At 44.7% G+C, this 25,851-nt stretch overlaps 1 protein-coding gene across 17 annotated transcripts in view; it reads left to right on the top strand.

The window, feature by feature from the left end:
* BAZ2B (bromodomain adjacent to zinc finger domain 2B) overlaps positions 1–25,851 on the top strand; it is a 361,802-nt gene that overhangs the window by 136,409 nt on the left and 199,542 nt on the right. For 5 of the 17 annotated variants that reach the window (XM_069733002.1, XM_069733015.1, XM_069733016.1 and 2 more), the window contains exon 1: positions 11,128–11,417. The exons of 11 other annotated variants lie outside the window; for them this stretch is intronic. The gene's annotated coding sequence lies outside the window, so the exon portion shown is untranslated. Of the gene's footprint in view, positions 1–11,035; positions 11,418–25,851 lie in introns of those variants that run through there. One more of the 17 variants, XM_069733012.1, reaches the window with a different exon arrangement.

The following is a 25,851-nucleotide window of genomic DNA, read 5'->3' as shown; positions in this document are numbered from 1 at the left end:
TATATTGTTAAAATATTTTTACTGTTTTTTTTATTTATTTATTTTTTTCCCATATCATTTTATTAAAAAAGAGAAATCTTGCAATTTTCACACTGGTCACTAAGCCTAAGGGTATGTGTCCACTTTCAGGATGGCCGGCGGTGTTCATACCACACATCCAGGATCATCGCTCCCCACCATAGGGCCCTGTGCTATATCTTGCGGCGACGCAGCGTCGCCGCAAGATATACGGACATGCTGCAATCTGAAAAGACGCGCAGCATTTCCGGAGTCGCAGGGCTGCCGCGTGCGTGTTACCACGCATAGTGGAGACGGGATTTCATTCAATCCCCTCCACTATGCTGTAACATCTGGACGCTGCGTGTCTGACGCTGCGGCTCTATGCAGCGTCAGACACGCAGCGTTTCCTGCACGTGGAAACAGACCCTAACACTAGACTCATACTTCCTGTTCTGTGCAGATGACTTTTCAGCAGCCACATCATGGACATAGCAATAGACTGTCTCTGAATCATTGACCTATTGAGAATGGTGAGATCTGCTGCACATAGAGGTGTTACCGGTCATTGAAGTCCCGTATGTGATGATAACAATACTGCTGAAAAGTCATTGGTACAAGAAATAGTGGCTAGTGTGAAAATTGCAGGATATTTAAATATATATATATATATATATATATATATATATATATATATATATATATATATATATACTTTAACTAGTGATATGAAAAATTGAAAGATACATTTAACATACAATTTTTTTTTTTTACATATGATAAAATCGTACCATTTTTCATCACTCTGCTGGTCCCAGTTTTCAGGCATTTTTAGTCTAAGTATCCCTTTTTACTATCAGACTTAAAGGGGTTGTCCACTACAGGAACAACCCTTATTGAACTAAAACTAGTCCTCTAGTCATAATCTCCTGTTGATAAAACTGATTTTATCAAAACTACAGCAAGCCACCCAGTAAATGACACATCGCTAGAATCAGGGTCTCAGACCTCTACATTATCTTGCTTTGGGATTAGGTAGCAAAAACCCGGCGTCAGATTTCACTTTGGTATCACCGTAGATCAATTACTGTAGAACCCACAGATTTTGACAGTACAGGATGACCATCGAGTGTACATGGGTGTCCTGTCTCACATTCACTTTCTCAGACATACAGAAAATAAATAGGGGGGCAGCGGATATGGAGCAATTCAGGAAGGCAAACATGTTTCATATATTTTTTTTATTTTATTTTATATTTTTGTGCTTCTCAGCCTCATTAACCAGCAAATTTTCCACTTAAAGCGATTTGCTTATGTGAATTTATTTTTAGAGATACCTGATAAATGACTCACCCAGAGATGAGGAATGACATGGAGTGACTGCTGCCAAGATACTTTTCTACTTTTGCTGCTGATAGTTTAGTCATCTGACTGGCTTAGGCTACTTTCACACTAGCGTCGGACTCGGCCCGTCGCAGTGCGTCGGGCCGAGGTTCCGACGCTAGCAGTGAATGCGCCGCACAACGGAGGCAGCGGATGCATTTTTCCTGCACATCCGCTGCCCCATTGTAAGGTGCGGGGAGGTGGGGGCGGAGTTCCGGCCGCGCATGCGCGGTCGGAAAAAGCAGTCCGTCGGCAGCAAAAAACGTTACGTGTAACGTTTTTTGCTCCCGGCGGTCTGCCACAACACGGCCCAACCGTCACACGACGGATGCGACGTGTGTCAATGCGTTGCTAATGTTAATCTATGGGGCAAAAACGCATCCTGCAAACAACTTTGCAGGATGCGTTTTTTTCCCATAAACGACGCATTGCGACATATTGCAAAAAACGCTAGTGTGAAAGTAGCCTAACAGAGATACCATGCCATGTCCCTTCCACTTTTGGGCTCGGTCTGTTGAGGCAGCATCTTGGAGGAAATCTTCAGAGAGTGGGAGATTTGACCATTCATCCGGGCAACTGGTAGATCTCGAATTATTCCGGTTGCCTCTCTGATATTTCGGGAGTGTTTGAAAGCTTGCTATTATACTGCGTACAAGATCATAGGGATTCAACAACTACCAAAAAAACCCCTCTATGTCATGCACCCCCGTTCAGGGCCAACTAGACAAAACTAAGTTTAGTGCTGCTTTAGCGGGCATAGGTACTTAATGACCTATCTATAAGTTAGTTCATCAGTAGCACCTGGGGCCCCCCTGATCAGCCGTCTTTTCCTCCAATGGCAGCCAGGTGTAAACACTGAACGGAGGTGCTGAGCGAAGATCCAAAGTGTAGCGGCCGCTGCCGCCTACTACCGTGTAGCTCCTTTTCTTTTGCATAGCAGCTGTACTACGGCGCCCAGCAGTGGCCGCTGAATTTGCTCTTGCTGTCAGTACAAGAGTCAGCTGATCTATGGGTACGCTGGGTGTCGGACCCCCACTAATCTGCTATCGATGACCTATCCTGCATATATGCCATTAAATACCTATGGCCGATAATCCCCGTTATAACAAATTATAGTGTGTAGTCAAGAAACGTTACCACATGAACACCATCCAGGCTTTTCATTTACAGTTAGAATTAAAAACAATGCAATCATTACACATAATAATTGTTTTCATAAAGCAGACTAATTGAGTAAAACGTAAGGAAATAATATAATACTCCGCTCAGAAGGTTTTCTTCTGTAGGGATCCACGCTTCGTAGGAGGTGCAGGTGATCGTTCATATACCAGTGTTGCATAATTAATGCAATTCAGATCATATGAGACACTCGCAAATGAAAGAGCTTTGTTTTCAAAGTCCGTGTGAGCCGTGGCACCCAGGTAAATGAATGGAGGCCCTGGATGGGAGCTTATGGAAACGTGAGCACACATGGGAATGTTTCACTGTGACAGACCATAAACTATTACGATTTGGGGTATTTCTGCTTGCAAGAATTATCCAAATGTAACTTTTTTTTTTTTTTTTGAATGCCGACCATAGACAAAATGATGATCTCTATCTGGCCATAAACATCAACCTCAATCACCTTTTAGGCCGTGTGCACACGTTGCGGATTTTGCTGCGGATCCGCAGCGGACTCACAGCTGTTTTCCATCTGGTTTACAGTACCATGTAAACCTATGGAAAACCAAATCCGCTGTGCCCATGGTGCGTAAAATACCGCGTGGAAACGCTGTGTTGTATTTTCCGCAGCATGTCAATTCTTTGTGTGGATTCCGCAGCGGTTTACACCTGCTCCTCAATAGGAATCCACAGGTGTCAAACCGCAGGTGTAATCCGCACAAAACCTGCAGGAAATCTGCGGTAAATCCACAGGTAAAACGCAGTGCGTAGTGTACAAAAGTGAAGAATAGCTATATCTGCCAACCGAAAGTTAAAGACAATGTCCTTAGCTAATAACATGAACGCCACAATGGAAATTTACAGGTCAGGCGGTGTGGCTGCAGGGGAGGTACGGTACTAATTAGGTTTTTTTCCTTCGTTTTGCTTTTCTATTGACGACCCTCATTTTTGTGCCATAAACGCAACATAAACAATTGCAATAGCTTCTCAAAACAAAAGAAATAAATTAAAAAAATTACCATTTTTATAAGTTGACACTATAGTCCTATTACACTTGGATTATTAGGCATTATTAGATATTACACATCACTTTTATTTGCATCAGTTTACAATGTTATTTTTTAAAAAAACAGCGTAACCCCATGCAGATTTTTGGCATGGATGAATTGAAGCCAACGATGCATAAGTGTTGCCCTCCGTGGCACCAAGTGATCAGGGTATAACGAGTCGCCGACTTTGGGTCACTTTGTCTGTTTCGTTGACTGGTGACTGCAATGGACTTGAGCAATGTAGAAACCATAGCATGCTCTGAATATTCATATCCCCGAGTCTCTCATCGGCACACACCGCTATCCTACAGTATGGTGCAGGGAGGTCAAAATAATCAGCCTTGTTTTTAAGTTGCCAAGCAATAGCCGAGAATCAGGAACAAGAAAACATACTGCCGATAGAGGCCGGAAATCTCTGTATGATTAGATGACACAATAAAGCAACACTCAAATGTTTAATATTCTCAGTCCCATGAGTTTTATGCTGCATTTTTGGTGAACACCTATAAAGAGATATACCTTATAATTCTTCTCTTTATACAGTCATGGCTAAAAGTGATGGCAACCTTGACATTGTTCCAGAAAATGAAGAATTTCTCCCAGCAAATTATTACAATTACACATATTTTGTTATACACATGTTTATTTCCTTTTAGGATTCCTACCTCTGGTTCACATAAAACCCCAAAAATGGGCAAAACAAAATTGTTGGCACCCTCAACCGTCAATCCATCAAGTCGCCTTGGCTGAAGATGGAGCTGAAGGCCATTAAATAATAATAATAATTTATTAAAAATGTTCAGTCTATTTCTCTTCTACAGCTTCTGTGCTGCACTGGATATTGATGGCTGCATAATGAGTTAACTGAGGATCGGTCATTGAGCTCACTCTGATGGTCCAAAGGAAGCGTTTTTGGAGCCCAACGAATGAGCAAAATGGCACAAAAAAAAATCATCTTTTTCGGCAGCCATCATCTTGTGTAAACGGTGGCAGCCTATGCACACAGAACGATCTATTACAGATGGTTCAGTGCACATCTCAGGAAGGATTAAAGGGATATTCCCATCTACAAGATCCCATACCAATCTGTAGTAGGTGTAATAATATTAGCAAATACTTCCAATTAGAAATGTAGTATAGTTCTTTTGATTCACAGTGTTGCTTACCCCATTTGCAGGGCATTGGAGTAGCTTAGGTATCCATGGTTACAACCACTAGCAACTAGCTAAATGTCACTGTAGGAGTGGTTGTAACCATGGATACCTAAGCTACTTCAATGCCCTGCAAATGGGGTAAGCAACACTGTGAATCAGAAGAACTATACTACATTTCTAATTGGGGGCATTTGCTAATATTATTACATCTAGCACATAATAGGATAGGATCTTGAAGATGGAAAAACCCCTTTAAACTACACCGACTGGGAAATATTTACCAATTGAGTAGTTTAACAATGGAAAATTCTGCTGTTGTAAATGCATCTTCTCTCTCTATCAGTCTCTGTTGGGCTCTACTCATCTGATTTATAACCACAGACCACATCAAAGTTGACTGTGCAGGGAAACAAAGAGCCTGTAAAGGCCGAACAGTGTACAATTTTTTGACGAACCCGAATTCTAAAAAAAAATATTATTAGCCCATCTACATACTATGTAAATCAATGTCAGAATGGCTTTATAATCCTCTTTGAAGGTTCCTCTGGCTAATATTAAAACGTGCATTTTTATGAATGCTCATTTTAATTTCAGGTTTTTACAGCCATGCCAATATGGATTTTAAAAGTAAGTACACCGGTCTCATCAAGTCAATGAAATCTGTTTAGTAATGTCCCTCTAAGACCAAGCATCATCCAAGCCCGTGTCTGCAGCGGCAGGTACTGACATGGCCATCAGGGAATCTACCATTGGCCATAGGCTTTAACCCCAAGTGGTCCACCTATTGACATTTTTTCAGCAAAATTCAACACTTTTCCTACAGTTTATTTAACAAATTATCACAGTAATGTAAAATGATTGCTATTGAACAGACACACAGCATCCTGTGCCATAGGGCAGTTATCCTACTAGCCTGTAGGTGGCGCTGTTGCAGCCGTCATAGCCATGGTACACAATAGTACATGTGTGAAGTGAATACTGGCTACACACCATGGTGTATATATATATATATATATATATATATATATATATATATATATATACATGTTTTCTGTACATCAGTTGCATGCATTTTCCCTCTACTTCAGGATAACTCCACTAAACCTACTTTTAATTTATTTTCCCTTTCATCTTTAAAAAGAAGTGTCGTTAATATATTTAATTTAACTGGGAAATGTAAGATCACGGACTTTTCTGGGACTCCCTATAGTGTCTTGTTAGGTATTTCAATGCAGACAGTAGTCCCCAGCCAAGCAGATAAAAATAGGCTTTTCAGTGTTCTTCTCCCGGTAGGTTGGGTTATTATCATTTAATCGTTAACTGGGATGTGATCAGACCTCTATGAGATTCCAGATAATTAAGGAGCAAGAATCTTCGAGTTAATACAGCTCAGTGTTTTCTGTTTCTTTGTTTTCTCCTGACTGGTCATGGTGGTCACCATCCCCCATGACTTCCCCCATATATTTCAAAATGTCATTAGTACAACCTCCGTGCTATTCATGGTGGGATTGATTCCTGTTGCCTTTATGTTTTACGCTCATTTATTGTATAATGCTACCGATAAAAGACAAAAAAAAAAATAACGCAATGCTTATTAGCTCGTATTTTGTAGAAAGAGGGCAGCCCCCTCTGTGGGGTACTTTACTTTTAGATAAAGATTCATAGCTCTAAAAAGCTAAAACTTAGCTGTCCAAAAAGGAAAGGACTAGGGGACAGATTCATTAAGACTTACATTGCGCTGTCCAGAACTTTAACACTTATAGCCTATCCTTAGGATAGGTCGTCAATATCTGATCGGTAGGGGTGCGACACCAGGCACCCTCACCCATTTCTGCTGTCACCGTTGACAGCCGGAACTGCTCAGTTGCGGAGCTGAACAGCCCAGCTCTGTCGACTGTATAGTGGCCGCGGCCCCAGTATTTTGTCAACAGAGTTCGGCTGTGCCGCTTTGCAACTGAGCAGTTACGGCCAATACCGGAGACAGCTGATCGTATCCTAAGAATATGCTATCAGTGTTAAAGTCCCAGACAATCCCTTTAATGAAGGGCCCGCCTTGTCAGGAATGCTACTCCAGTCAAAGACTGGAGTAGCATTTCTGCCTTAAAAAAACGCCAAAACTTTTTGCAGATTTTTACAAGTGGGCATAAACGCAATCTGTCCCGGCTCCTCCCCAGCTCTGCCCATTTTGGCGGAGCTGCTTCAAACGGTCATGAAAATGCCAACAGGTGTCCAATTTTTGTATAGATCCATGTTTGGCAAAAATAATAGACTGTTCAAACCTTTTTTACGCCAGAATAAGCTTTGATGAATTGCCCTCTAAGACATTAGGAATGAGGACAGTGCCTAAACGCCCATGGCAGGAGGGGGCTCAGCACCCCTTGGTTAATTAAACAGCTCCATAAAGTTGTAACTGTTCCCTAAATTATTTTTATGTACATAAAACAAGTTTAATGTGGCTACAGTTCTTTGTAAAGGGACTCCATGGTAAAAAGGGATCACTGTTTGGCTGCTCCTGCAACAAAAAAATAAACAATAATAATAAATAAGTAAAATTTCATACAAAATTATAAGGGGTAAAGTCTCTGAGCGCCAAGTTGGCATAGGGAGACGTATAGGTCATACAATGGGAATTTGGATAAGAAAATCTACTCTTCAGAGAGGAAGAGGACATGACTCTAGTGTTTCAGAAGTAGCAATCCTACAAGTCAATATCAACTCTCAAAAGAGTAGCCTATAAGTCTCTCTACACCGACTTGGCGCTCTACACAAGGAATAAAGTTACGAACCCCCCTGTCAAAAGCCTCTCATCCAACCAAACCATTTCTCTTGCTTCGCACTGATGAGGGGTAGATGCCCAGAAATATGTGTCTGCAAATGGAGTTCTGGGTTTGGCTTCTTATCGTAAAGGAGTCTAAGGGGTAGAGTTCCTCCTTATGGAGAGTGACATACCATCTCTGGCTTGTCAAGGTAAGGAGGCTTATTCGCCGTGCAATACTCCTCTGGGAAATATAATATGCAAATTGCCTCTTCTGAGAAAAATAGGACTTAACTGTATAGCACCACCTGTTGGAAATAGCGATCCTACAAGTCACTATCAACTCTTTAACGAGTCGTGCAATATGACTTGGGATAAAAGCCAAATCAGTATCTCAATTCGCAGACACGGTTGAGATACTGATTTGGCTTTTATCCTAAGTTAAGGAGTTATTTTATCGGGATCAAACTTTTAGTTTAAGAACCAGTTGTTCTAGTAGTGGACAACCTCTTTAAGTCACGTGGCAAGTCTCTTTAAAGGGCCGATATTGACTTTTAGGATTGCTACTTCCAATAGATGGCACTAGAGTTCCTGGACAGATGATTTGAATACAGGAGTATAAAACAATCTCCTTAGGCTCATCTGGGACTTTCTGAATTTTGCCTAAGGCTGAATTCAGACATATGTATATCACGTTCTGTGTGTGGAATGCAAAGCACGGACTGGTCAACCCAAACTCGACAACCTTATAGGCATACATGAGGCTGTCAAGTTCAGGTCAGCAGACATGCGGACAATCCAAGCATTCCGGTTCATACTCCCACAGGGGTATACGGATGCGTAATAGCGGGCATTGTGATAACATAGTAAAAGAACTGTAGCTTAAATCCCCATTGTTCCAAGGCTTCTTTGCTGTCCTACAGCAACGTGCATAGTCCACATAACGGCCTGTATGGCTGGCGCCAGTTATTAGCTGCAGCGGTCACATAGATAATATATGGCACAGACCAGCTGTAGGACCAGTGGGGACTACTGAATAAAGGGCATTAGAAAGCCGAGGATTTCAGGTGAGTCATGGTTATGTTATCATGTTATTAAATTGCTCGCTTTTAGGCAATTTTCAAAATATCACAGAAAACCTCTTCACGTCACAAGCAGGATAAGGCTATGTGCACACAGACTTTTTTGAGGCTGTCAAAACCAATGACTTTTCAAGTGGAATCCACATCAAGAAACCCTCCTTCTTTAGAGTATGTACACAAACCAGCTACGTTTTTCAAGAGGTTGAAGCTTCAGGAATCGTCTGTTTGTTTGTTTTTTGGAAGTTTTTTTGCACCCCTTTGGTCGTTTGCTGAGCATTTTTTTTTAACGTTTCTGAATACCAGTGGGTTTTTTGAGTGACACTTATCATTTTGGGGCATTTTAACACAGATATTTACTGATTACTTTTACTGGCATTTTCCAGACTTTTTTTTTACTCCATTCAACAATAAAGAAACCGATAACAGCAAAAATTCTGGTAAAATGCTAAAAAAAAAATCCGCCCCGCCATCTTCTGAGTATTCCCATTGACCTCTATTATAAAGGGTCTGCAGAGCTGAAAATGTGACATGCCATTAGGTATCTTTCAAAACCTGAAACGAGAAAAAAACGCGTACGAAAGTCTGAACATATGAATAACAAAGTGGTTTTACTATAGAAATGAGTAGTAAGCATCTTTTATATTTTTTTTTAGGGATTCTTTTAGGCATTTTTTTGGAGCTCCTTAAAAAACTCTGTGTGCACATACCCCAACAGAAACTACCAACCTCCAATGAATAGACAAAACTAAGGATGCTCCTCAATAGCCAGCAATAGGTGAGCTGGAGCACTTCAGGAATCGCCCTTGGTCAAGCGCTGTTGAGTTGTGAGACTGATGTAAAGGGTCAGCAATGTCCCCTTATTTCGAAACGCAGTCAAATTTGACTTTTGTCTCGTTTTGCTACTTAGGTAAAAGACCGGTTTTGCAGACCGTCACAGTCTGTGCGAGTATTTAACAGTCCCAAATTCCAGGCAGGACCGATTCTTCCTGTCCTTATGCCTGCTCATGCACAGAATATTTCAATTTGCGACTGTGAACCTTTGATGAATGTTCTAACGATGAAATGAAAAATGATTGATTGAGACACTCGTCGGATCTTGATGGACATTGTTAATTAGGTAAAACCAAAATGACATTATATCAAATATGGCAAAGCTGTATGTTTAGACCCGGAAGACCACGTAGGTCCAGGCTTGGACTGGCCCATAGGGTAACAGGTGAATCCCCCGATGGGCCCCTGTGCAGAAGTAAGTCACTTACCGCCCAACATGAGCAGTAGTTGGCGTAATACAGTGGATTTACTATGCAGCATCTCATCATTCATTCAGCACACTACCTAATTTATTATTATATAGAATCATGGTTCAATTTGTGAAAAAGAGTAATATAATTTTTGTTTGTAGCTGAACAGTGGGCCCCCGGAATCAATGCTACTGGTGGGTCTTTGCTACCCCAGTCCAATGATGCATGGGTCTGTATTATAAACCCGCGGGCACTTTGTGTGGAACTATACAGTGCCTCACATTGCTTTTAGAGAATTCCTGGCAGTATGGTGACACAATGTTTTTCCTACATGCCTCTTTATAGCAGTATGGGCATTATGTGGGCAAGGATACATTATACTGCCCAAGAGCAATAACACCTCCTTTGTTTTGCTAGCAAGTAACAATGACCAAATTTAGCAAATATTGTGTATAAATGGCAACATCAACTGTATCCATTTTTTTTAAAACAATGTTTTTCCAGTGATAATAATAATTTTATTTCTATAGCGCCAACATATTTCGCAGCACTGTCTACTATCACACATCGGTCCTCCCGCAGTCAGCGCCGGGGTCCTGGTTTTATATCTAACCAAAGATCCCGTCTGCATGAAGTTTGCATGTTCTCCCCGTGTGCATGAGGGCTTATCCTGGGCACTCCAGCTCATTGTTCCATACAGACATCCCGAAAGGGATCGCAGATTGTTGAGTGAAGACAATGTTTATAAAACAAAGTAAAAGATGTTGACACTATATAAGCAAATGGGAAGGAAGCGGTAGAAAAGTCCAAACTAAAGAATTACCAGAACGGGGTAGTGTGTAAACCCAGCCATAATGTATTAGGACCAGATCTGTGTAACCCGAGCCGCCCCAGGCTTGTCACATACACCAGAGCAGACAGAAGGCAGAGATATGGGGCTGTAACACACCCAATACCAGCTCCTGGCTGGGTCCTGTGTCTACACTCTCCATGCTGGCCATTGTCTCAGTGTCCTGAATACACCTCCCTGCTGCCAGACCCTATAATACTTATTTTTCTTCTTTTCTTTGCATCTTTTTTAATGAAACGAGCCGCTGCGATGTCTGAACAGTGCCCAGTCCAGCACCTCGCCTGTGCAGCCAGTTCTGCTGATGTGAGCACTCTCCCTCTGCAGCTAATCCTACTGCTCCACCTGCCTCTCAGTCTGTTTACCAGGAAATCAAGATGTGTAAACTGCAGGAAGCACTATTTGACCCTCATCCCACAGTGTCTCATTACAATAATTGCTAATCTCTGAATAAGACAGCCATGTTCTGAGTGAGGGAGACACAGGCAGGGAGATACAAGAAGCGGATGGCACTCAATGCATACTTGTTGTGCAAACAGGCAGATCATTGTCAATGGCTGCTGCTCTCCTGCCTTTAATATAAGGCTCCCTGAGACATCTGCTGACCTCTGGGGTCAGGAAAAAGCAGGACATAATACTATGTATTCTTCCATCCTTCCTCCCTCACTGAAGACCTCTCTCGCCTTGTTCTGGAGTGCTCAGCCTGCCCAGTAATGGCTACTTCCTGACTAATCCACTGGCCACAGTAAGCACCACAAGAAGTTACATTTTTATTCTTTTTTTTTTTCATAAGGGGAGGAGGGATTTGTGATTGTTCTCTTTTGTTTTCTTTTCTTTTGTGCCTTTTGTGATTGGAATGTTTTTGTTGTAGTTTAAAGAGAACCGGTGTGTTTGTATGTTGTGGAGGAGGAGGACACTTTGTATTTACGGAATGAAAGTTTTCTATTATTTGTGCTACAAAGTTCTATATATATTTGTTTTGGTTATTTTTTTGTGATGTTTTATCTTGTATTGTGTATATATATATTAGTCACCATACAATTTTGCTTAGTTAAAACCCACAGAATAATCCAGTATTGATAAAAAAAAAAAAAAAAATGAAATATTTCAGCTGCCACATATTGAGGGGTGAGTGTGCGTTCTCTGCTGTGATTCCTCGCCAAAAAGATGTTTCCAGCAGGGGAACCTCAAATGTTCTCATTTTCTTAAATGGGTAATATTGCAAAGTGGTTTTAAAAATAAACTTCAAATTTTAAACCCTCTACGTTCTCAAAAACCGAGTCTATTCTTAAAGAGGTGGACCTATGTCCAAAAGTAATTTTCCTCCTAAATCCCTATTTATTTAGTGCCATAATATAATCTATTTTCTAATATACTTTAATTAAAAATTCCTTATCCTTCCCTAACTACACTAACTGCTTTTCTTTTTCTTTTTTTTTTTCACTTCCTTTTTGATGACACTTTGAGAATCCCAGTGCATGCTGGGATACTCAAGTGAAGAGTCATCAGGGGGCAGAGTCTGTGGTAACTGCCTCAGCCCCCTCCTTGAAACAAAGCGTAATCAGTGACGCTCGTTTCAGGGGCTGGACTAGTCCCTACACGATGTGCAGTGTGCAATCTGCACAATGACAGTGCGTTCTCTGTTGCTGGCTCAGATCAGCAATAATGAACAGGCAGGAGAGCGCGTTGTCAGAAAACACTGTGTGCAGCGACTAGCACCGCCTGCACAAGTGATGTCATTGGCTCCTGCATGGCATGTACTCTGACAGTGCACTCTGGTGATGGCTCATTACTGCTCATCTGAGCCACGAGAGAGTGCGCTGTCATTGTGCACATCATACAGTGCACAGCGTATATGGACTGGCCCAGCTCCAGAAACAAACGTCATTGATGACGCCTCATTTCTGGGAGGGGGAATAAGCTGTGGCAGTGACCGCTTTGTTTGGGTATCCCAGCATGCAGTGGGATTCTCAAAAAAAGGGTTTTTTTTACGCGGTCTGTGTAATCGTGTGACCCACATGGAAACATGTCCATTTTTTTGTGGCAGCACCGATACAGGCACCAATACAAGTCTATGGGTCCATGAAAAACACATACAGCACAAATGCTACCCGTGTGCCGTACAAAGTATAGGATAAGCTTTGTAATTTCATTTTTTCTTGAACCATAACAGGAAAACACTGACACCGGTACTGGTTTTATACGGACGTGTGAAGGGGGCCTACTGCAGAGTAAATAATATGGGGCACCATTTCTTTGGCTAAATATGTTTAAATAGAAGGTTTGCTATATTGTGTACAAACATCTAGTAAAAAAATTGAATTCTATTTTTGTTCCCAACATTTTTGGAAATTTTAACAATAGTCCCAATATCATATTTTTGCTCAATAATTTTATGACCGTAAATTTTGCAGCTCAAGCCAAGAGTTTAACTTTACTCGAAAAAAATAATAGCAAGTGATGGAAAGTTCTCTTGTGTAATAACCACAATAAAACAGTTCTCCAAATGTCTCCTCCTGGAACCATGTGAGTGTGGCACATTTACTGTAACTCCAGTCACAGTTTAATTTTCATGTTTTGCACAAATTTTGACTTAGGATTGAACACTTCCAAAAGGCATCTCTACAGTAGTTGGCACTAAGTGATGTCACTGGCTATGAGTTTATTCATTGGCTACATTCTCCCACCATAGACTGCGCAGTTAAGTTATGTGCCGCTAACGAATTGTTGCACATTCTTGGCCCCTTCCAGGAATATTATCCCCATCCTTGGCCCCTTCCAGTAATCGTGTCCTAATGCTGACCCCTTCCAGTAATAATTCCACCCGACCTGTGCCCTCCTAGTAGCAACTGGGCCCCTTCCTGGTATAACGTGCCCCATCCTGGACCCCTTCCAGGTACAATGCCCACCATCCTGGGCCCCTTCCGTTCTTCTCCAGCACTTTTTTTTTAAAAGAAACAATTATTTTAACTTTCCCCCGCTCCCATGACTTGTGGCGTCCTCCTCTATAACCAGCGCTGAAGCAGGCAACTGACTTCGGCATCCCAGCATGGGTAGCGCATGACTTGACTGCTATATGCAACCTGTCATGGGCAAGCCAACATCTGCTGCTGCCTTCTGATTGGCCGGCAGCGTGTATTGCGGTGCAGGGAGTCGGCGGGTCTCTGAACCCTGCAGTATATTTCAGTAGAATGTGCGTCTGAGGGTTCATATCCAGGTGAAATTGCCTTTCTATTGAACAGTGGTCGTTGCTTGTCCCATATCCAATACTGGGTCCCCGCTGGGCGCTCTGGTATTAACTTCGGTCAGGGACGTCATGTGAGCACTGCGGGAAATCAGTAACTGGTGATTGGCTGAAGCGTTTATATTTTGTCCAAGCAGAAGACAAACTTTTCTCTTTCCCCCACCCCCAACACTGACTCTAGAGCAGTCCACCCAGTCTTTGCATAAAAATATCCAGTAACTTAGTAAGTCATCACTGCAGCCAATTAATTAGTGACCTCTGCAGTCATGTGCCAAAGTACTGGCACCGAGGCTCCCAACACTGAGTGGTGATGCCAGTAGTATGGTACATGACCACTGCTGCAGTAGTGATATGCTGGATGCTTGTGAGCATAGTCCAAGTGGGTCACCGCTGTATCAGGGGGGAATAACGATGGGAGTATAGCTTCTTTTTATGTGTTAAAACATTTCCAGCTGGTTTTAAATAAATAAATAAAAGTTGGATAGCCCCTTTAATCAGTTTGTGCTCAGTGTATTGGCCTCATCTCGGGGAGGTTCAGTTGCAAGATATTAATAATGGAGCTAGATCCTCCAATATCAATGTAAGTCATGGCTTATTTTATTTTTAGGTAAGAGGCGGTACAATTTAAGTACAGTCATCATATATATGAGTAGTAGCAATTGAAATCGCAGTGTCAGGAGTTCCTGCTCCATTTAATGACATCATTATTCATCCACATAAACACTGTGGACGCTGTAACTGCAGTGTAAAGCTTCTTCACATTTATGTTTTTTTTTTTTTTTTTTACATATAGTACATTTCCCACTGCAAACGTCTTAAAAGCGATAAAACCTGATTCCTTCAGCAGACATTTCACATACGTTCCATATTCAGCACGGTGCTGTACAAGGCTGGAGTGGATGACACATAAGGCTACTTTCACACTAGCGTCGGAATTCGGCCCGTCGCATTGCATTGGGCCGAGATTCCGACGCTAGCGTTGTTAGCACCGCACAACGGGTGCAGCGGATGCATTCTCCGACGCATCCGCTGCCCCATTGTGAGGTGCGGGGAGGTGGGGGCGGAGTTTTGGCCGCGCATGCGCGGTCGGAAAAAGCGGTCCGTCTGGAGCAAAAAACGTTACATTTTACGTTTTTTGCTCCTGGCGGTCCGCCACAACACGGCGCAACCGTCGCACTACGGTTGCGACGTGTGTCAATACGTCGCAATGCGTCGGTAATGTTACGCTATGGGGCAAAAACGCATCCTGCAAACAACTTTGCAGGATGCGTTTTTTCCCCTAAACGACGCATTGCAACGTATTACAAAAAACGCCAGTGTGAAAGTACCCTAGACACCATGAGATTGGGGCTCTGTTAGGGTATGTGTCCACGTTCAGGATTGCATCATTGCAGAAAAAACGCAAGAACAATGCAGGTGACCTGCCAGTGACCTCAGGTGCAGATTTGGTCAGGATTTTACCTGCATAAAATCCTGACCAAATCTGCACCTGAGGTCACTGGCAGGTCACCTGCATTGTTCTTGCGTTTTTTTCTGCAATGTAAGGACATGCTGTGTTCTTAAAAGACGTGCCGCATGTCCGTTTCCGTGGGTCTGCCGCATGCGTCTTCTAATGCATAGTGGAGACGGGATTTCATGAAATCCCCTCCAATATGCTGTAACGTCTGGACGCTGCGTGTTTGATGCTGCGGCTCTACGCGTCAAACACTCAGCGTTTCCTGAACGTGGAAACATACCCTTACAGATTTTGCACTTGAGCCCGGGGAACTGCAAGTGAAAGGAGTTTGCACAAGGGTAAGCTACAGTAATGATAAATAGGCTTTATACCTGAAACACAACAGCATTGTATACCATGTAAACTATTGACTGTTCTTGGGTGCTTTAGCTCAGATCATATTCAGGTCAATGGGAGCCGAGCTGCAGTACCCAAGAACGGCCACTACACAGTGTATGGAGCTGTGCTGTTGCTCCTGTAGATTTCTGATTGTTGTGGTCCCAGCTGACAGCTGATATTGACTATCTGTCGCATAGATAGATCATCAGTATTTTACTCCAGCAAAAAAAAAAAAAACCTTTAACTTGTAACACCTGCGCTCCTTGACTGGACAATCCCTTTAAATTTCTTCTAAACCTTTAAAATAATGCTTTTGGAGAGCTGCAGGTGGGATCTTGGTGGTCCAGTAAGAGCATTAGTGACGATGCTCTGTTTAGTGCTCCACCGCTGTAGTGCCGTTTGCTCAAAGGATCGATGCTCTGGGCTCTTGTGCTCTAGGGATGTCGTCAGCTACATGATATATTGGGATATAGATTGGGGTCTTGTCATAAAGTAGTTATGCAGCGCCTTCCACTCTCTAGTAAGGAGGTGTAAGGCATTGTTGATTTAGAATTGATGGCCACCTGCCAGGTATCAGCAGGTCTCATTTGTGGTCAGCAGGTATCCTGCACCCATCCTATTAATTAGAACCGCATGTGCACTATCTGCCGGCCAAGTATGACACCTGTTAGAGTACGTCATCATCGCCTCTTGCCTCCAATTACGGTATATGCTCTTCCTTCATATGGCTAAAAGGCAAATCTTTAAACCTAAGGGTTCTTCTGTATTTTTTGTTGCTTAAGTTGAGCATAGAATTGGAGCCCACAGTGCCTTCATATTGCCATATGGTGTCATACCGTACAATAAAATAACCTAATGTTTTGTTGCGGCACGGGAAAAAGTAACCCCGGTTGTATCATTCAGGATCCTGAACTTTGTAGACCATGTAACACTTGCTATGTTGCACAGTGAGTTCAATTTAATATAAAAAGTGTCAAGGTAATCATCAAAGTCTCCATAGAAACCTTATCGTGCCATAGACATACAGTGCGACAGCTATAAGGCTTATGTCCCCAATTTTCCCACAAGTGGGCATTCCCCTGGTGTCGCTAATCTCCTCTGAAGGCTCTCCAACCCATCTAAACCCTTTGTAACCAACCAGTCACCATAGACCTAAACGTATCCGTGAACCCTGTGGTCATTGAATAGACATGAAAGAAGTAAATAGGTCACAACAGTAGAAGAGTACATGTTGACCACTCAAACGAATGGTTATCTCTGTACATTGTGGACGGGCAGGGACCACCAGAGTAAGCAATTTGGTTTCTTAAGGGTGCTTTGCTTTGGTTCATGAAGGTACAGCTCCTGAGCCTGCACCTTACATGGGGTCTCAACGTTGGACATACTATTATGTTTTAGGTTAGGAAGGGGTAAGAGGTGTTTTCACTATTACCTTTTTGAAAACTTTTTTTTTAAAATTATTTAAAGAATCACTCTTATCAATGTTTTTATCCTCTTAATATATTGCAATCATCATATTATACAGCACTGTGTACGTACAATTGCTAATTTCGCCTTTCTACCCAGATAATTCTTCTCTTTTCACTGCTCTATGTAGAAATAAGAAATCTCTTTTCCCTGCATTTATCATCCCCCTCTTCACCTCCTGACCCAGATGCTCCCTCCTCTCTAGGCCAGAGACTTTTGCAGTGACTCATGACTTATGCAGAGACAATCAACCTGTTTCTACATAGAGAAGGATTCAGCTAGTCAGTTTTTAATCATGTGATGTTATAGACCTAATGGAAAACGGAACAATTAATTGTATAGAAAGGCAAAATGAGCAATTGTAAGTACACAGTGCTATATAATATGATGACTGCAGTATCTACTATATAATTGTCTAAGAGTCACTTCTGTCTGTCCTTCTGTCTGTCTATCTGTCACGGATATTCATTGGTCGCGGCCTCTGTCTGTAATGGAAATCCAAGTCGCTGATTGGTCGTGGCTGTTTTGCCACGACCAATCAGTGACCGGCACAGTCCAGAAGAAAATGGCCGCTCCTTACTCCCCGCAGTCAGTGCCCGGCGCCCGCATACTCCCCTCCAGTCACCGCTCACTCAGGGTTAATGCCGGCGGTAACGAACCGCGTTATGCCGCGGGTAACACACTCCGTAACCGCTGCTATTAACCCTGTGTGTCCCCAACTTTTTACTATTGATGCTGCCTATGCGGCATCAATAGTAAAAAAAATGTAATGTTAAAAATAATAAAAAAACAAAAAACCTGTTATTCTCACCCTCCGTAGTCCGCCGAGCCGCATGCGCCTGCCGCCATCTTCCGTTCCCGGCGATGCATTGCGAGACTGCTAAGTCATCTGGGTAATTTCGCAATGCATCCTGTGAACGGAAGATGGCGGCAGCTGTGCGCATATCGCCGGAGCTTCGCTGGATCCCAGGGGTGAGTATATAACTATTTTTTATTTTAATTATTTTTTTTTTTAACAGGGATATGATGCCCACACTGCTGTATACTACGTGGGCTGTGTTAGATACCGCGTGGCTGCTATATACTACATAGGCAGTGTTATATACTATGTGGGCAGTGTTATATACTATGTGGGCAGTGTTATATACTACGTGGGCAGTGTTATATACTACGTGGGCAGTGTTATATACTATGTGGGCAGTGTTATATACTATGTGGGCAGTGTTATATACTATGTGGGCAGTGTTATATACTACGTGGGCAGTGTTATATACTATGTGGCTGTGCTATTTACTACGTGGGCTATGTTCTATACTGCGTGCTATATACTACGTGGCCACTGTTATATACTGCATGGGCAGTGTTATATACAACGTGGCTGCTATAAACTGCGTGGGCTGTGCTATATATTACGTGGCCAGTGTTATATACTGCGTGGCCTGTATTATATACTATGTCGCCTGTGTTATATACTGCGTGGGCTGTGTTATATAGTACGTGGCTGTGTTATATACTGCGTGCCCACTGTTATATATTGCGTGGCCTGTATTAACTCATCGGGTATTCTACAATATGTATGTATATAGCAGCCACATAGTATATAGCACAGGCCACGTAGTATTTGTCTGCTATATACTATATGGCTCCTATATACTACGTGGCCTGTGGTATATACTATGTGGCTGCTGTATACATACATAAATACATATTCTAGAATACCCGATGCGTTAGAATCGGGCCACCATCTAGTACCATAATAAGAGAATAAAAACTTTCATGGGAGGAGGCGTGCTTCTTTAAATAAATGTATTTGGGGCTACAAATCATTGTATGCAATTTGCTTCTATAGCCCTTGTGTTGCACTAATTTGGCCAAGAGTTAATTGAGAATCTGTCAGTGAGCTCCTTCTGAATCTCCAGGAGAGTTTGTAACTCTTTTATCTGTCTTTTTCTGAACTCTCAGTTGCTTTATGACCAAAAACCACATCAAAGTTTAATGTGCTAGAAAAAAAGAAAATACTGTATGAGCCAAATGGTGCAAATTTTTGACGAAACCAATTGCGAAAATGATTCTTAACCCCAAATGCATGTATTTAATTAATTATTATTATAGCGCCATTTATTCCATGGCGCTTTACATGTGAGGAGGGGTATACATAATAAAAACAGGTACAATAATCTTGAACAATACAAGTCACAACTGGTACAGGAGGAGAGAGGACCCTGCCCGCGAGGGCTCACAATCTACAAGGGATGGGTGAGGATACAGTAGGTGAGGATAGAGCTGGTCGTATAGTGGTTTGGTCAATCGGTGATTACTGCAGGTCGTAGGCTTGCCGGAAGAGGTACAGTATGTCTTCAGGCTTTTTTTAAAGGTTTCGATGGTAGGCGAGAGTCTGATATGTTGTGGTAGAGAGTTCCAGAGAAGGGGTGATGCGCGAGAGAAATCTTGTATGCGATTGTCGGAAGAGGAGATAAGAGGGGAGTAGAGAAGGAGATCTAGTGAGGATCGGAGGTTGCGTGCCAGTAAGTACCAGGAGATGAGGTCAAAGATGTATGGAGGAGACAGGTTGTGGATGGCTTTGTATGTCATGGTTAGGGCTTTTGTACTGGAGTCTCTGGGCAATGGGGAGCCAGTGAAGGGATTGACAAAGGGGAGATGCAGGGGAATAGCGGGGGGACAGGTGGATTAGTCGGGCAGCAGAGTTTAGAATAGATTGGAGGGGTGCGTGAGTGTTAGAGGAGAGGCCACAGAGCAGGAGGTTTCAGTAGTCGAGGCGGGAGATGATGAGGGCACAGACTAGGGTTTTTGCAGATTCTTGGTTTAAAAATGTACGGATCCGTGAAATATTTTTGAGTTGAAGGCAGCAGGAAGTGGAAAGGGCTTGGATATGTGATTTGAAGGAGAGATCAGTGTCAAGGATTACCCCGAGACAGCGAGCTTGTGGGAGGGACTGGGGAGAGTGGGCAGCCGTTTACTGTAATGGATAGGTTCCTTTCGGGGGTCACGTGCAGGGCTGCCACTAGAAATTTTGGGGCCCCATACTGGCAAAATTTTCGGGGCCCCCTTGAGACTCCGCCCAGGCTCCACCCCAGCCCCGCCTCCAGGCTCCACCCCTCAAACTGTCCACAGTCCCACCGCTATCTCTTGGAAAATCTCCACTTCTCACCTATCACACATTAACAGTTCCCATCACCAGATCACACATATAGCCGGCAGCTTTTGTTTTGGCCAAAAGATTTTTTAAGCCGCCACCAGAACACGGTAGACACTTTTGGCCAGGCCCTACTGTACTGTAACCTACTAAATATTTGTTAAAATATGCAATACAATTTAGGTATATTTTTATTTATTTTTCAATTTTTAAAATGACCTATAATACCACATACAAGGAACAAATACCACAACACTATGACCAGATGACATATTACCACCACAGTGATCGAATAATATAAAATACAAGGAACAAATACCACAACACCATGACCAGACCGCATATTACCACCACATAGTGACTGAATACTACAATACTGATCAGTAATAAAAAAAAACAACCAATACTATCACCATCAGTGCCATTATACACAGGAGATCTGTAATTAGTAAGCAGTGTCTGTGTACAGGTAATACAGTGATCACCGGTGACATTATACACAGGAGCTCTGTATATAGTATACAGTGTATAGTGTCAGTGTATAGTTAACACTGACTCACCAGTGACGTCTCTAGGTGAAGTCCTTCATCTTTCATCCAGCACAGACCGCCATCATTTCTTCCAGCCAGGACTCGTCTCTGCAGGAAATAACACAGTTATCTCGAGTTCCACTTGCAGAATACATTACTTAATTTTCACAGCCTCTACATTACACCACATAAAGAAGGTGACATAGTATCACTCTGCACAGTAACAGGACCTCCCCCCATTTAAAACAGTATACTCAAAAAATAAAATAAATACATCACTGCAATAATAATATCCCTTAATTAGCCCCTATGATAATATTCGCCATCCTAGCCCCCGTGTGTCTCATTGCAGGCTCCAGCCATATGTTCTCCCATCCTGCCCTCATGAGTATCCATTCTGCCCCATATGATCTCCCCATCCTGCCCCATCTGTCTCCATCGTATCCATCCTGCCCCATCTGTCTCCAATCCTGCCCCATCTGTCTCCATTCTGCCCCATCTGTTTCCAATCCTGCCCCATCTGTGTCCAGCACTCTGCCCCATCTGTTTCCAATCCTGCCCCATCTGTGTCCAGCACTCTGCCCCATCTGTGTTCAGCACTCTGCCCCATCTGTGTCCAATCCTGCCCCATCTCTGTCCAGCGCTCTGCCCCATCTCTGTCCAGCGCTCTGCCCCATCTCTGTCCAGCGCTCTGCCCCATCTCTGTCCAGCGCTCTGCCCCATCTCTGTCCAGCGCTCTGCCCCATCTCTGTCCAGCGCTCTGCCCCATCTCTGTCCAGCGCTCTGCCCCATCTCTGTCCAGCGCTCTGCCCCATCTCTGTCCAGCGCTCTGCCCCATCTCTGTCCAGCGCTCTGCCCCATCTCTGTCCAGCGCTCTGCCCCATCTCTGTCCAGCGCTCTGCCCCATCTCTGTCCAGCGCTCTGCCCCATCTCTGTCCAGCGCTCTGCCCCATCTCTGTCCAGCGCTCTGCCCCATCTCTGTCCAGCGCTCTGCCCCATCTCTGTCCAGCGCTCTGCCCCATCTCTGTCCAGCGCTCTGCCCCATCTCTGTCCAGCGCTCTGCCCCATCTCTGTCCAGCGCTCTGCCCCATCTCTGTCCAGCGCTCTGCCCCATCTCTGTCCAGCGCTCTGCCCCATCTCTGTCCAGCGCTCTGCCCCATCTCTGTCCAGCGCTCTGCCCCATCTCTGTCCAGCGCTCTGCCCCATCTCTGTCCAGCGCTCTGCCCCATCTCTGTCCAGCGCTCTGCCCCATCTCTGTCCAGCGCTCTGCCCCATCTCTGTCCAGCGCTCTGCCCCATCTCTTCCCAGCACTCTGCCCAGCACTCTGCCCCATCTCTGCCCAGCACTCTGCCCCATCTCTTCCCAGCACTCTGCCCCATCTCTTCCCAGCACTCTGCCCAGCACTCTGCCCCATCTCTTCCCAGCACTCTGCCCAGCACTCTGCCCCATCTCTGTCCAGCACTCTGCCCCATCTCTGTCCAGCACTCTGCCCCATCTCTGTCCAGCACTCTGCCCCATCTCTGTTCAGCACTCTGCCCCATCTCTGTCCAGCACTCTGCCCCATCTCTGTCCAGCACTCTGCCCCATCTCTGTCCAGCACTCTGCCCCATCTCTGTCCAGCACTCTGCCCCATCTCTGTCCAGCACTCTGCCCCATCTCTGTCCAGCACTCTGCCCCATCTCTGTCCAGCACTCTGCCCCATCTCTGTCCAGCACTCTGCCCCATCTCTGTCCAGCACTCTGCCCCATCTCTGTCCAGCACTCTGCCCCATCTCTTCCCAGCACTCTGCCCCATCTCTTCCCAGCACTCTGCCCCATCTCTGTCCAGCACTCTGCCCAGCACTCTGCCCCATCTCTTCCCAGCACTCTGCCCAGCACTCTGCCCCATCTCTGTCCAGCACTCTGCCCCATCTCTGTCCAGCACTCTGCCCCATCTCTGTCCAGCACTCTGCCCCATCTCTGTCCAGCACTCTGCCCAGCACTCTGCCCCATCTCTTCCCAGCACTTTGCCCCATTTCTTCCCAGCACTCTGCCCCATCTCTTCCCTGCACTCTGCCCCATCTCTGTCCAGCACTCTGCCCCATCTCTGTCCAGCACTCTGCCCAGCACTCTGCCCCATCTCTTCCCAGCACTCTGCCCCATCTCTGTCCAGCGTTCTTCCTTGGGCCCCCGGATCGCCGCTCTAAAAAAAAAAAAAAAAGAAGTTCTTCTTACCTGCCGCGCTCCTGCGGCGGGCGAAGTCTCCACGCAGCTGCAGCGTGCATGCACTCGCCGGCGACTGACAATGATGTCAGACGCCGGCGACATGCACGCACGCTGCGGCTGACGTCAGCGCCTGCCAGCCTCAGATTTAAACAGCTGCAGCGTCGGCGCTAAGGGCCCGGTTAGCCTGCGGCTGCCGGTAGGGGCCCGGTGAGCAGATAAGAGGGGGCCCGATGCGGGCCCCCTCTGCTCACCGGGCCCCATACGCCAGTCACGGCCGTCATGCCCTGATGGCGGCCCTGGTCACGTGAGATGGGGGAAAGACAATGAATTCTGTTTTGTCCATGTTAAGTTTTAGAAATCTAGCGGAGAAGAAGGATGAAATAGCGGATAGACATTGAAGGATTCTGGTTAGTAGGGTGGTGATATCTGGTCCAGAGATGTAGATTGTGTGTCATCAGCATAGAGATGATACTGAAAACCGTGAGATTCTATGAGCTGTCCCAGGCCAAAAGTGTAAATGGAGAAGAGCAGGGACCCTAGAACTGAACCTTGCGGGACTCCGACAGATAGGGGGCGAGGTGAGGAGGTGGTGTGAGAGTGGGAGACGCTGAATGTTCGGTCAGTTAGGTATGACGAGATCCAGGATAGGGCGAAGTCTGTGATGCCAAGGGATGAGAGGGTCTGTAGTAATAGGGAATGGTCCACTGTGTCAAAGGCAGAGGACAGGTCCAAGAGGAGGAGGATATAGTAGTGTTGCTTGCTCTTGGCAGTTAACCCTGCTGTTCTGTTGGTCAAAAATGACCGACTTTGAACTTCAATATTCTTTAAAATATTCAAGATGCGGCTCTGAAACCCGTGGCCGACCGACCCATCCTCATTTAAGTCAATCAACCACAAGTTTCAGAACCGCATCTTGAACACCCCAAAAAATACCAAAGTTCAAAATAGGTCTCCCCAGACCGAACAGAACAGCAGGGTTAATAGGTCATTGGTGACCTTAGTTAGGGCAGTGTCAGTGGAATGGTGTGACCGTAAGCCTGATTGTAAGCGGTCGAAAAGGGAGCAGGAAGATGGATGGGAGGACAGTTCAAGATGGACATGTTGTTCCAGTAGTTTTGAGGCACAGGGGAGAAGTGATATGGGGCGATAGCTAGATACAGAGGATGGGTCAATAGAGGGCTTTTTGAGGATAGGTGTGATGGAGGCATGTTTAAAGCTTGAGGGGAAAACACCAGTTGTTAGTGATAGGTTGAAGAGATGGGTTAGAGTTGGGATGAAGACTGTGGCAAAGTTTGGGATGAAGTGGGAAGGGATCGGGTCAAGTGCACAGGTGGTGAGATGCGATCTTGAGAGTAGTGTAGAGAGTCGATCTTCTGTAATGGTGGAGAAGTTGGTTTTCGAGGTGGAGGGCTGGGTAGTTGGGAGGAAGGGCTCCTGGGGTTGTCACTAAAACTGTCTCTGATGTTCTCAATCTTCTGCTTGAAAATGAGGCAAAGTCTTCAGCTGAGATGAGTGGGGAGGGAGGAGGTGCTGGGGGACGGAGGAGAGAGTTGAAGGTGTTGAATAACTGTTTAGGGTTGTGAGACAGGGAGGATATGAGAGATGAGAAGTAGGTTTGTTTAGCTGTGGCGAGTGTGGTCTTGAAAGTAGTGAGGGACTGTTTGAATGCGATGAAGTGCTCGTTGGAGTGGGATCTTTTCCATCTCCGCTCTGCAGCCCTGGAAGCTCGCCTCAGTTCTTTGGTCAGGCTGGTGTGCCAGGACTGTCGATTTTGCGAGCTTTGGTATGTGTGAGAGGGACAAGAGACTCCAAAGCTGCAGCTGTTGTGGTGTTATATAGAGCGGTGGTGAGTGAGAGGGAGGAGGGATTCAGAGAGTGAATGTAGATCAAGGTGTTTAAGATTTCTGCGAGGGTGTGCAAGTTTGTGGGGTGGGGATTGTAGACAAGGAGTGGAGAGAGAAGTGTTATGAACTGGTGATTTAGAACCACAATGGACCTGATGGTCAAGAGCACTGAAAATGACCTGATAGTTACTAATAACATAGGACGAGCTCTGAGACGTGGGAACTCTGCTGACCGCAATCCCTAATCCTATCACACCACACTAGAGGTAGCCGTGGAGCGCTCCTGACCAGACCTAGGCGCCTCGGGCACAGCCTGAGAAACCAGCTAGCCCTGAAGATAGAAAAATAAGCCTACCTTGCCTCAGAGAAATTCCCCAAAGGAAAAGGCAGCCCCCCACATATAATGACTGTGAGTAAAGATGAAAATACAAACACAGAGATGAAATAGATTTTAGCAAAGTGAGGCCTGACTTACTGAATAGACCGAGGATAGGAAAGATAGCTTTGCGGTCAGCACAAAAACCTACAAACAACCACGCAGAGGGCGCAAAAAGACCCTCCGCACCGACTAACGGTACGGAGGTGCTCCCTCTGCGTCCCAGAGCTTCTAGCAAGCAAGACAAACCAATATAGCAAGCTGGACAGAAAAAATAGCAAACAAAAGTAACACAAGCAGAACTTAGCTTATGCAGGGCAGACAGGCCACAAGAACGATCCAGGAGAGAGCAAGACCAATACTGGAACATTGACTGGAGGCTAGGAACAAAGAACTAGGTGGAGTTAAATAGAGCAGCACCTAACGACTTAACCTCGTCACCTGAGGAAGGAAACTCAGAAGCCGCAGCCCCACTCACATCCACCAGAGGAAGCTCATGGACAGAACCAGCCGAAGTACCACTCAT

This window comes from Ranitomeya imitator, chromosome 7 (genome assembly GCF_032444005.1).
Source record: "Ranitomeya imitator isolate aRanImi1 chromosome 7, aRanImi1.pri, whole genome shotgun sequence".
Taxonomy (NCBI): domain Eukaryota; kingdom Metazoa; phylum Chordata; class Amphibia; order Anura; family Dendrobatidae; genus Ranitomeya; species Ranitomeya imitator.
Note: the sequence above shows the minus strand (reverse complement) of the source record. Positions and strands in the feature narration are given on the sequence as shown.